Genomic DNA, 12,665 nt, shown 5'->3' with positions numbered 1-12,665 from the left:
GCATAATATAGTCTGTCTCTTGTGGTTCCCTCTAACCCTCACCCAATACTCACACAGCTCCCACTGGCCAGAGGGGCTGGTCTACAGCCAGAATCCAAAGGATGTGATTTCCAGGCTTGAGCCTCTAAGAGCCCAGACGACAAGGACAGCACAGCATTGGAGTCTGTCTTCTACCTTCACTTTGCTTCAAATCTCAATATAGCTTTTGCATCCAGACTCAAGGCAGCCTTATGCTAAATACATTATGCTTGAGCATGTGCACTAAACAGACATAATGCTAAGTGAAATAAGACGAATATTGTACACTGTTAGCCAAAGCTGGTGGCTCAGATGATTAAGAATCTGCCTGCAGTGCAGGAGACCCAGGTTCAATCCCTGGGTTGGGAAATAAAACAAATACTGTATGCTATTATGGAATATACGGAATCTAAAAATGCTCATCTTGGGACTTACCTGGTGGTCCAGTGGTTATAATTCTGCATGTCCAATGCAGGGGACATGGGTTCGATCCCTGGTTGAGATACTAAGATTCCATGTGGCATGGCCAAAAAATATTTTCTAAATAAAAAAATAAAAGTAAAAAAGCTGAACTTATAAAAACAGTAGAGTGTTGGCTACCAAAGGCTGGGGGTAAGCTGAGGGAAGTGGGGAGATGGTCAAAGGTTATAAACTTCCAGTTATAGGATGGAAAAGTTCTAAGGATCTAATGTGTAACGTGGTGATTATAATTAGTAACTCTGTATTATATACTTGAAAGTTACTAAGGGAGTAGACCTTTAATGTTCTCACCACAAAAAGAAATGGTGGTTATGTGAGATGATAGAGGTGTAATGGTGGTAATCATTTTATAAGTGTATCAAATGAACATACTGGATGGGATGCCACTTCCTTCTCCAGGGGATCTTCTCAACCCAGGGATCGAACACAGGTCTCTTGCATTGCAGGCGGATTCTTTATTTTCTGAATTACCAGGGAAGCCCAAGAATACTGGAGTGGGTAGACTATCCCTTCTGCAACGGATCTTGCCAAATCAGGAATCGAACCCAGGGTCTCCTGCATTGCAGGTGGATTCTTTACCAGCTGAGCTACCAGGAAAGCCCCATCTTTAATGTTCTCGCCACAAAAAAAGAAAGGATAATTATGCGAGATGATAGAGGAGTAACAGTGGTAATCATTTTATAAGTGTATCAGATCATATATTGTACACCTTACATAATGTTATAAGCCAATTATATCTCAGGGTCGCTAAGAGTCGGACACGACTGAGCAACTTCACTTTCACTTTTCACTTTCACACATTGGAGAAGGAAATGGCAACCCACTCCAGTGTTCTTGCCTGGAGAATCCCAGGGATGGGGGAGCCTGGTGGGCTTCCGTCTATGGGGTCACACAGAGTTGGACACGACTGAAGTGACTTAGCAGCAGCAGCAGCAAATATAGAAAAAAATAAAATGGGAACCCCTGAAAATTGGAATGTAAGCTATCTCACTAAATTGGTGGTTCATCTGTGCTTATCTATGAAAATTGCTTGGGAAACATGTTCAAATGATAGAGGCCCAACTCAGTCCTATTCCTACAGAATAAGAATCTTTGGGCATAGATCTCTGTTTAAAATTTTTTTCCCAAGTGACACTGAGGTGTCCCAATCTTAAGAATCAACCTGTGCACTAAACCCACAGTTGTATTTAAACCCCAGGGAAACAGGGGCCTCTGCAGAAAGCAGGAAACGCCCTCTAGTGGCCACAGAAGCCATTCTCCATTCTGCTGGGTCCTAGGACTATGGTGAAGAGGTGGGAAGACCATTATAGTCCACTAATCCCATCAATATGCCCCCTGAAACTTAGGACCTAAAAGGGCAGAACCCGATTATTCTTATCTTGCACATGAGGGTGCCTAGTATAGCGCCTGACCCATTGTGGGGTAGGCCCTAAAATTAAAGCTTAACATCATAGGCTGCCTTGACATGGGTGGTAAAATCAGGAGGGCTCAAATGGCCTAAAGACAAATTCCCCACCCTATTCTGCTCTCATGGCTAAAGTACCCTAGCCAGTCAACCCTCCTTATCAAATGCATCAGGCACAGCTCCTGTTATCCCTGAGTAGGGGGGTACCCATTCAGATCAGGCAATCACATCCTCCCACAGGAACCGAAGGGCATCTCAACCTCTTGAGACTACAAAACCTGCCTTCACAGCACCTGTTCACCCTGTTGCTGAGTGAAATGTCTGTGTGGCCCTGCCTGGTTAGTGGTATCCTTTAACCCGGGCTGTGACTATATACGACTAATAAACTGTTCTCGAGCTCATCTGTGAGTATCGTGTGGGTATTGTGCTGGGTATTGTGTGTTTGGCCATTCTCATAATCCAAAGGCAAGAATCCCTCCCTCACCAATAAGGGAAAGAGAAGGCAATGAAAATATCCTTAAAGGGTGTTCAGTAAATATTTGTTAAATTAATAAGCAAATGAGACCAAAGGGCTCTCAACAAGTTTAGATATCTTCATTTTACTGATTTATTGCCTATTTGCATAAATTCTCAAAGTGATCAGAGGCACTAATGAACAATTCAGTGAATGTATTTATAGAATGTTAGGTCTGGAAGGGATCTTAAAAAAGCTGAGGGTTCATTCTCTCATTTTATTTCTGAATGAACTAATGCCCAGGCAAAATTGTGAATTTCTCAAGGAAAGGGGCTACATTTTATTTTTATATCCCCTCAGTTTGGAATAGAACTGTTTAGTTCATGTCTGATAAACAGATAAATGAATATACAGAGATTAAGGGAATTTCCTTGGGGCATGCTCAGTCGCTTCAGTTGTGTCCAACTTTGCAACCCGATGGACCATAACCTGCCAGGCTCCTCTGTCCATGGGATTCTCCAGGCAAGAACACTGGAGTGAATTTCCATGCTCTATTCCAGAGGATCTTCCCAACCCAGGGATAAAATCCTAACTTCTATGTCTCCTGCACTGGCAGGTGGGTCACCACCTGGGAAGCTTTGGGGCACAAGCTAGTTAGTTAATGGCACCAGAAAGACTCAGTTCCAGGATCTGATTCAATAAATGAGGATCAAATGTCTTGTATAAGACCCTGTAATCTAGTTGAGTGCCCCGGGGATGAAGGTAAGACTTGAGGTGGGGCTATAAAGATGAAAAAGACATAGTCCCTGCCCTAAGGCATAAACTCTATAATGGTGCTGTCCAATATGGTTGCTGCTAGTCACATGTAGTTATTTAAAGTTAAATTAATTAAAATTGAAAATTCAGTTCCTCTGTCACACTAGCTATGCTTCAAGTGTTTAAAACCTGCATAGTGGCTAGTGGCTACCATATTGAGTTGCAGAGATATAGAATATTTTGATCAATGCAGAAAGTTCTATTGGATAGCTCGACTATAAAAAGAAAGATGTAGTTAAAACTGAGACCATCACATAAAGCAAAAAGGATAACAGAAGTACAAATTCATTGCCATGGGACCAGAGCAGGTGGATTCGGATCAGCCTCCCCACCAGATTTTAAGTCCTTGGAGGACAGTGATTCTTTGACTTCTAGAACCTGACTCATAGAAGATGCTCAACTTACGTTTACTGAATGAAGATAAACTACCTATAAAAGTAGTAGTTTCCCCCCCTAACATTTCAAAAGTAGGAAAGTATACAGAATGTCAATGTATCCACAGCCCAACTATGTAAAAATTTAACCATTTGCTGTATTTGTTTTAGATCTTATATTGGTTTTAGGAAATGAAGTACAGATTTATTTCAAGATCCTGTATTCTTTGTCCAATTTCTCTGAACACCCTGATTTTGGTATTTACCAATCCCATTCACATCTTTTATTATATGTCATTGTTTTTCAGTCTCTAAGTCATGTCAGACTCTTCGAGACCTCATGGACTGCAGCACACCAGGCTCTTCTGTCCTCCACCATCTCCTGGGAGTTTGCTCAAATTCATGTCCACTGAGTTGATGGTACTCTCTAACCATCTCATCCTCTGCCACCCCCTTCTCCTTTTGCCTTCAATTGTTCTCAGCATCAAGGTCTTTTCCAATGAGTCGGCTCTTCACATCAGGTAGCCAAAGTATTGGAGCTTCAGCTTCAGCATCAGTCCTTCCAATGAATATCCAGGCTTGATTTCCCTTAGGATTGACTGGTCTGATCTCCTTGCTGTCCAAGGGACTCTAAGAGTCTTCTCCAGCACCGCAATTCGAAGGCACCAGTTCTTCAGTGCTCAGCCTTCTTTATGGTCCAACTCTCATATCCATACATGACTACTGGAAAAACTATAGATTTGACTAGATTGACCTTTGTCGACAAAGGGTTATCTCTGCTTTTTAATTTGCGATCTAGGTTGGTCATAGCTTTTCTTCCAAGGAGCAAGAGTCTTTTAATTTCATGGCTGTAGTCACCATCCGCAGTGATTTTGGAGCCCAAGAAAATAAAATCTGTCACTGCTTCCACTTTTTCCCCTTCTATTTGCCATAAAGTGATGGAACCAGATGCTATGATCTTAGTTTTTTGACTATTGAGTTTTAAGCCATTTTTTTCACTCTCCTCTTTCACCCTCATCAAGAGGCTTTTTAGTTCCTCTTCACTTTCTGCCATTAGCATGGTATCATCTGTATATCTGAAACTGTTGACATTTCTCCCAGCAATCTTGATTCCAGCTTGTGATTCACCCGGCCTGGCATTTCACATGATATACACAGCATATAAGTTAAATAAGCAGAGTGACAATATACAGCCTTGATTTACTCCTTTCCCAATTTTGAACCAGTCAGTTTTTCCATGTAAGGTTCTAAATGTTGATCCTTGACCCTCCTATCAGTTTCTCAGGAGGCAGGTAAGGTGGTCTGGTATTCCGATTTCTTTAAGAATTTTCCACAGTTTATTGTGATCCACACAGTCAAATGCTTTAGCATAGTCAGTGAAGCAGAAGTAGATGCTTTTTGGAATTCCCTTGCCTCCTCCTTGATCCAAGGAATGTTGGCAATTTGATCTCTATTTCCTCTGCCTTTTCTCAATACAACTTGCACATCTGGAAATTCTTGGTTCATGTCCTGCTGAAGCCTAGTTTGAAGGATTTTGGGCATAATCCTTCCTTGCTAGCATGTGAAATGAATGAATTTCATAGTAGTGTGAACATTCTTTGGCATTGCCCTTCTTTGGGATTGGAATGAAAACTGACCTTTTCCAGTCCTGTGGCCACTGCTGAGCTTTCCAAATTTGCTGGCATATTGAGTGCAGCACTTTGACAGCATCATCTTTTAGGATCTGAAATAGCTCAGCTGGAATTCCATCACCTTCATTTGCTTTGTTCATAGTAATGCTTCCTAAAGCCCACTTAACTTCATATTCCAGGATGTCTTGTTCTAGGTGAGTGACACCATTGTGGTTATCCGGGTCATTAAGACCTTTTTTGTATAGTTTTTCTGTGTATTCTTGCCACCTCTTCTTAATTTCTTGTTAGGTTCTAACCTAATGTTAGGTTCTTACCATTTCTATCATTTATCGTGCTCATTCTTGCATGAGATGTTCCCTTGGTATCTCTAATTTTCTTGAAGTGATCTCTAGTCTTTCACATTCTATTGTTTTTCACTCTTTCTTTGAATTGTTCATTTAAGAAAGCCTTCTTATCTCTCCTTGCTGTTCTCTGGAACTCTGCATTTAGACGGGTATATCTTTCCCTTTCTCCTTTCACTTCTCTTCTTTCCTCAGCTATTTTTAAGCTCCTAAGACCCACTTTGCTTTTTGCATTTCTTTTTCTTTGGGATGGTTTAAGAAATGGAGTAGCCCTCATAGTTAATAAAAGTCCTACATGTAGTACTGGGGTGCACTCTCAAAGACGACAGAATGTTCTCAGTTTGTTTCCACATCACAATAATCCAAGTCTATGCCCCAACCACTGATGATGAAGAACCTGAAGCTGACTGGTTCCATGAAGACCTATAAGATTTTCTAGAACTAACATCAAAAAAAGATGCCCTGAAAATCATAGAGGATTGCAATGCAAAAGTAGGAAGTCAAGAGATACGTGGAGTAACAGGCAAGTTTTGTCTTGGAGTACAAAATGAAGCAGGGCAAAAGCTAACAGAGTTTTGTCAAGAGAACATGCTCGTCATAGCAAACACCCTTTTCCAATAACCCAAGAGATGACTCTACACATGGACATCAACAGATGGTCAATACTGAAATCAGATTGATTATATTCTTTGCAGCTGAAGATGGAGAAGCTCTATACAGTCAGCAAAAACAAGACCTGGAGCTGACTATGGCTCTGATCCTGAGCTCCTCATTGCAAAGTTCAGGCTTAAACTGAAGAACGTAGGGAAAAGCACTAGGCCATTCAGGTATGACCTAAATCAAATCCCTTATGATTATACAACGGGTACATAATTATGAACAGCATAGATGATTGTTTTGCATGCTTTTATATGTAATAGAAATAGTATTATACTATATACATCACTTTGCAACTTGCTTTTTATTATATTTTAAAGATTCATCCATGATAAAACATGCAGCACTAACAAGTTCATTAATTGCTATATTCTATTGTGTTAAATACACCACAATTTATTTTACTTTCAATGGAAATCCGTCCTGTTTCCAATTTTTACAATTATCAGTAAGGCTGTAATGAACATTCTTGTAAGTGATTTCTTAATGTTCAGGGTTTATTCCTAGAAGGAGTATTGCTAGATCTGAGGTCTTATATATCTTCAACTATTCTAAATATTGACAAGTTGATTTCCAAGGGTATTGACCAATTTATATTTCCATCAGCAGGTATGAATGCTCTCATTGTTCTACATCCTTATCATCACTCAGTACTGTCAGACTTTTTTATTCTTTGCCAATCTGATAAGGTGAAATGCTGTAGTGTAGTGTTTCCTAGGAAGACATAAGAACAAGGTAAAAATGCCTACCCTGGCTTTAGGGTATGAGAATACCAGAGTTATCGGCTTTTTCTGTTGTAATGAAAAAATTGGCCACATAATGAAAAAATTGTAAGGAAAAAAAGACCAAAGCCATGACTGAACTTCAGGATAAGCGCAGTTCCGCAGGAAGATTATAAGACAGTTTTACCATCCTATACCTTTTTCCACTGCTAGGCATAAGGCCAGGAAATTTTTAAACAGGATTTGGAAATCAGAACGTGTGCAACATGCAGTATAGTTTCTTCCTGACAGAAACAGAATTTATTTTGCCATGTGTCTCCTTAAATGCATCTCAGTCTTCCTTGCTTGCCACTTCCCTTAAGCTAATTTCTGATAGAAGAAATTACTAGAAAGTGAGGAACTGTGCAAATTATATATCTACTGGTGGGAAATCTTGGCAATCTCAAGGACTGTCAGCTTAACAAGAGGTAAGGTAATGAGGGTAGACCATAGCTGGAAATGTTTGCTCATGGCTAATTCATGTAAATCCTTTAAATGCTTAAAGCACAGGAAAATTATCCCATAATTTAGGAACACATTGCTATTCATCTTGTAAAGATTTTCCAGTCTGATTCTAGCTAATACCTAAGGAAGTAAAATGAACCTGTTTAGAAGGGCTTTAGAGCCGGGGGCGGTGGGAAACACCCATGGCTCCATTTCCCCAGAGTGGTTCTCTGATGGAAATGAAATATTTCTCAGGAGCTTTTCATTATGGTTGGCACACTCATGGGAAATTTGAGATAATGCTGATTCTACCTCTGTGAAAACCCTACCAGAGTAATAACTTGAATTTTTTAAGTGATACAAGATTTGAGATTTTTTTCTTACTTCATTGTGTGACCTAAAGCAAAATGACAGAGAAAGGGAATCAGTTAGACTCTGAGCACCTAACTCAGATCAGCAGAAAAATTTGAAATGAAAGCTTGGATGAATCAACTTTGTTCCATTTACTAACTGGAATCCAACACTTGGTTTTCCTTTTCAAAAAGAAAGACTTATATCACCTACGGTATTCCTTCCTAAAACCTATTCATGGACGGCAGCATTAAGAAAAATTTTATCTTCTTAAGACAATCCACCTCACTCATTAAAAAAACCTATCTGTCAGTTTCCTTCACAGCTTTCAGAAGTTACAATGAAAAATCTTGTTTCACAGTATAGCAGATGACCATGAAAAGTTAATGGGTATTTTTCTTAGGAGATAAAGAGAAAATTTTACCTAAATTATAGTTCTTTTGGAGAAGCATATAATCTAGGTTTTGTATGTACAAATTAAATATTAAAATGAAGTCTAAAAGTTAAGAGTTCAGATTGTAGTTAGACTTACATAGGTTTTAAAAAATTTGTTTTGATCCTGCCATTGGACAATTTTAGTTGCCCTCTCTTTATCCTTATTTTCTCATCTGTAGAATGGCGAAACATTGTTCTGAGAACTAAATGAAATTCATAACTGAACAAACATTAATTAAGTGTCAGATACTTGCCAGGCGTTTGTTCTAGCTGCTAAGGGACCAAGGGATAAATCAAGCAATGTCCCTGTCCTCTCAGGCTTTCATTCCAGGGAGGAAAATGGCCCACAGTAAAAAATAAATGAACAAAATCGCCGTAATTGCCCCAAAAGGGCATTACTTTAGAGGAAGAGCCCTCAGGTGGTGCAGTGATATAAAGAATCTGTATGCTAATACAGGAGACACAGAAGACCAAAGTTTGATTCCTGGGTTGGGAAGACCCCTTGGAATAGGAATGGCAACCCACACCAATATTCTTGCCTAGGAAATCCCATGGACAGAGGAACCTAGCAGGCTACAGTCCACGGGATCGCAAACAGTCGGACACGACTGAGCACACATGGGTGCACTTCTCTGAGGAAGGGATACTGGAACTGAGGTGTGAATGATAAGGAGCCAATTCTGTGAAGAAGGTGAGGGTAGGGGGAAGGGTTCAGGCAGAGGGAAGAGTGAGATTAATGCCTGAGGCTGGATGCAGCTTGGCAGGTTCAAAGAAGAAAGAAGGCCAGTGTGACTAGAGTGATAGACCAAGTGAGAGAGGCAATCCAGACTGTGGGGAGGCATTTGGGTTTATTCTACATGCCACAGGAAGCTACTGGAAAATTTGTGTTTTAAGAAGATCATCCGGACTTCCCTGGTGGCACAGTGGATAAGAATTCACCTGCCAAAACTTGGGTTTGATCTCTGGTCTGGGAAGATTCCACATGCTGCAGGCAACTAAAAGCCTCTATGCCACAACTACTTCAGCCTGTGTGCTGCAAACACTGAAGCCTGTGTGCCTGAGCTCCGCAAGCCTGTGCTTTGCAACAAGAGAAGCCACCACAGTGAGACGCCTGAGCAGTACAGCAAAGAGGAGCCGCTGCTCAGCGCAACTAGGGAGAGCCTGCATACAGCAACGAACACCCAGCCCAGCCAAAATAAAAAAATAAATAATTTTTTTAAAAAAGACCTTTCAGGTTGCTGTGAGAAGATACATTTCAGGAAGCGAGGAGTGAGCAACACCAGGATGAGCACAGCACTCATCCACCCTTGATGATGGTGGTTTGGGCTAAAGGGTGACAGTGTCTGGATGGAGAGAAGCAAGCTCATGTAGAAGATATTTTGAAGGTAGAACTTTTAGGATGTGGTGATGGATTGGATACAAAATATAGAAAGAGAAAGCAATGATCACTCCCAGGCTTTTGGCTTGATCAACCTGGCAGATGGCTGGGATAGTTATTAGGTTATTTCTTGTCTTTAGATCCAAATTTCTCCTTCTGTACTCTGCTTTGTGATGTCGGGGCTGAGAGTATGCAAACCACTTCTCTGCTTTGCCAGCTGGCTCTCACCAGGCCCTGACAATTGCAGGTGCTCAGGGAGATGGGAGGCTGAGGAAGGAGGAGGGACTTGCTCCTCCCCTCTGCTTCCTGTTAATGAGAGCATCATCCTACCAAAGCTCCTTCCACTGGCACTTGCTCTTCCTTACAGTAGCAGCAGTTGAATCCAGGTCACAGGTTTTCCAACCTTGGCAGAGTTAACTTCTCTGTACTCTCCTTGGAGAGATGGCAGCACCAGCCAAGCAGAAGCCCCTACTCAGAGGTCAGAGTTTTGGTTCTGCAGGGAATCCCTCCTCTACATTTCTAAATGTTAATGATTCTAGTCTCTTCTCTGTTTTCAGTCCTTAGGGCCACAGATGTTTCTGCATTGATGTCTCCACCATATCTTAGGGTCCTCTTTTTATCCTTTCAGTTAGCAACTTTACACCTACTTTCTAGTTAACAATTTTATACCTATTTAATAATTCTCTGTTCAAACAGCTGATGAGATTTTTGCACCTAAGAGGACTTTGAGTGATCATTCGGGCTGTCATTTACTGAGATTAGGAAGATGGGGGAAGGAAGAACTGGGAGAGTGAGGGGGAGAAATCCAAAATTCTACCTTGGTCGTAATACTTTGAGATGCCTGCTAGGTGTCCCAGCAGACATGTGGACATCGTGGGCTGTTAGACAATCTGAAGGTGAGGAAAAATGTCCTATCTGGAGATATAAATTTGGGAAGCATCAGCAAAAAGATGGGAGAGTCACCTAGGGAGAGACCGCAGATAGAGAACAGGAGGGCCTAGGACCAAGCCCTGGGTTACAATGACATTTAGAGATAAAGCTGAGCCAGTGCGGCCAGTGAACAAGAGAAAAATCACAAGTGTGTGGGATCTTGAAAGACAAAAGAGTTCAGTTTTTCAGGAAAGACTAGATTGCTGAACTCTACTGAAAGATGGAGGAGAGAGGGGACAGAGCAGCGACCACTGGATTTAGCAATATGGAGCCTGACTTAACCAAACTGTGGAATGGTGGGGCTTTAGCTAGCCTGGGCTGAGTTGAAGTGTTCATGAGAATTGAGGATTGAAGTCAGAATTGGGAAGTAAGGAGGTTACTGACAATAATGCACTCAGTGTTGTTGGCATAATTCTTGGCAAGTAATAAAGGCTTGTAAGATATTAGCTACTATTACTCCTTAAAAATTATTTATTTTTTAATACACACTATGTCATGCCTCTGTAAGATTCCATGAGACAGTGAGAAGTCAGATGTCAATTATATTGAATAAGCAAATAATGCAATTATTACAAACCACAATTTAGATGAAAAATTGGAAAAAGTACATAAGATTCTGTGAAGTAAGAAAAGTGGGTGACAGGGTACCACTGAATATTATCCCAAGTGCCAGCAAAAGGGGCTTCTCAGGTGGGACTAATAATTAGTGGGGCTAATAGAACCTGCCTGCCAGTGCAGGAGAAACGAGACCTGGGTTTGATCCCTGGGTATGGAAGATCCCCTGGAGAAGGACATGACAACCCACTCCAGTATTCTTGCCTGGAGAATCCCATGGACAGAGGAGCCTGGTGGGCTACAGTCCATTGGGTCGCAAGAGTCAGACACGACTGAAACGACTTGGCACATACACATGCCATGGAAAGGGCTTCCATACCCACCCTCCTCTTGCTGCAGGTCTGAGCTGATCTTGGTGTTCCCATCCTGCACATCAGTGGTTATCCAAGAACAGACAGACCTCAGCCAATTTGTGCTTGTAAGACATGAGAAGAACCTTCTTTTAATCTTCTCGAAAAAAGCTATACATAGTCAATCTCTCTGACCATGGTTGGATGTGAACAAAGAAGCATAGTAGTCTGCTGCTGCAACTATGAGCAAGGGGAAAACCACTCAAATAATGAAGCCAGCTTTGTGTCAAGTAGCTAAAAACAGAGGACCTGGTGCCTCCATGACATTGTAAACCATTTGGACTATAGGTTGTGAAAGTTGCTCAGTCGTGTCCAACTCTTTGCGACCCCATGGACTGTAGTCCATGGAATTCTCCAGGCCAGAATACTGGAGTGGGAAGCCTTTCCCTTCTCCAGGGGATCTTCCCAACCCAAGACTGAAGCCGCATCACAGGCAGATTCTGTAGCAGTTGAGCCCCAAGCTGCTGCTGCTGCTAAATCGCTTCAGTCGTGTCCGACTCTGTGTGACCCCAAAATACTGGAATGTGTAGCTGATCCCTTCTCCAGGGGATCTTCCCGACTCAGGAATCAAACCGGGGTCTCCTGCATTGCAGATGGGTTCTTTGCCAGCTGAGCTACCAGGGAAACCCAGACTATAGGTTCAGTTCAGTTCAGTCACTCAGTCGTGTCCGACTCTCCACGACCCCATGAATCACAGCACGCCAGGCCTCCCTGTCCATCACCAACTCCCGGAGTACACTCAAACTCATGTCCACAGACTCAGTGATGCCATCCAGCCATCTCATTCTCCGTCGTCCCCTTCTCCTCCCACCCCCAACCTTTCCCAGCATCAGAGTCTTTTCCAGTGAGTCAACTCGTAGCATGAGGTGGCCAAAGTATTGCAGTTTCAGCTTTAGCATCAGTCCCTCCAATGAACATCCAGGATTGACTATAGGTTAGGTGAGCCAAAATCCATTCATTTCAAATCAATATTCTATCGCTTACACACTCACACAGGGTAGTAGTAGACATAGAGCAAACATTCAATAAATATTAGCTATTATTATTTAGTAAAGAAATTACAGATTATATAGTACTTTTTAATAGGCACAATCCTTGTACATTATGAGCTCATTTAAAAGTCTATATATCCATACAGAGAAAGCTGGAAGGCTATATCAAAATATTAACTATGGTAACCTCTGGTACCTCTGGCTTGTGAGGAGAGGGGAAGATGGTTGAGACA

The sequence above is a fragment of the Moschus berezovskii genome, chromosome 6 (genome assembly GCF_049115385.1).
Source record: "Moschus berezovskii isolate FMDL1 chromosome 6, NW_MosBer_1.0, whole genome shotgun sequence".
Classification (NCBI taxonomy): Eukaryota; Metazoa; Chordata; class Mammalia; order Artiodactyla; family Moschidae; genus Moschus; species Moschus berezovskii.
This window is presented reverse-complemented; position numbering follows the sequence as displayed.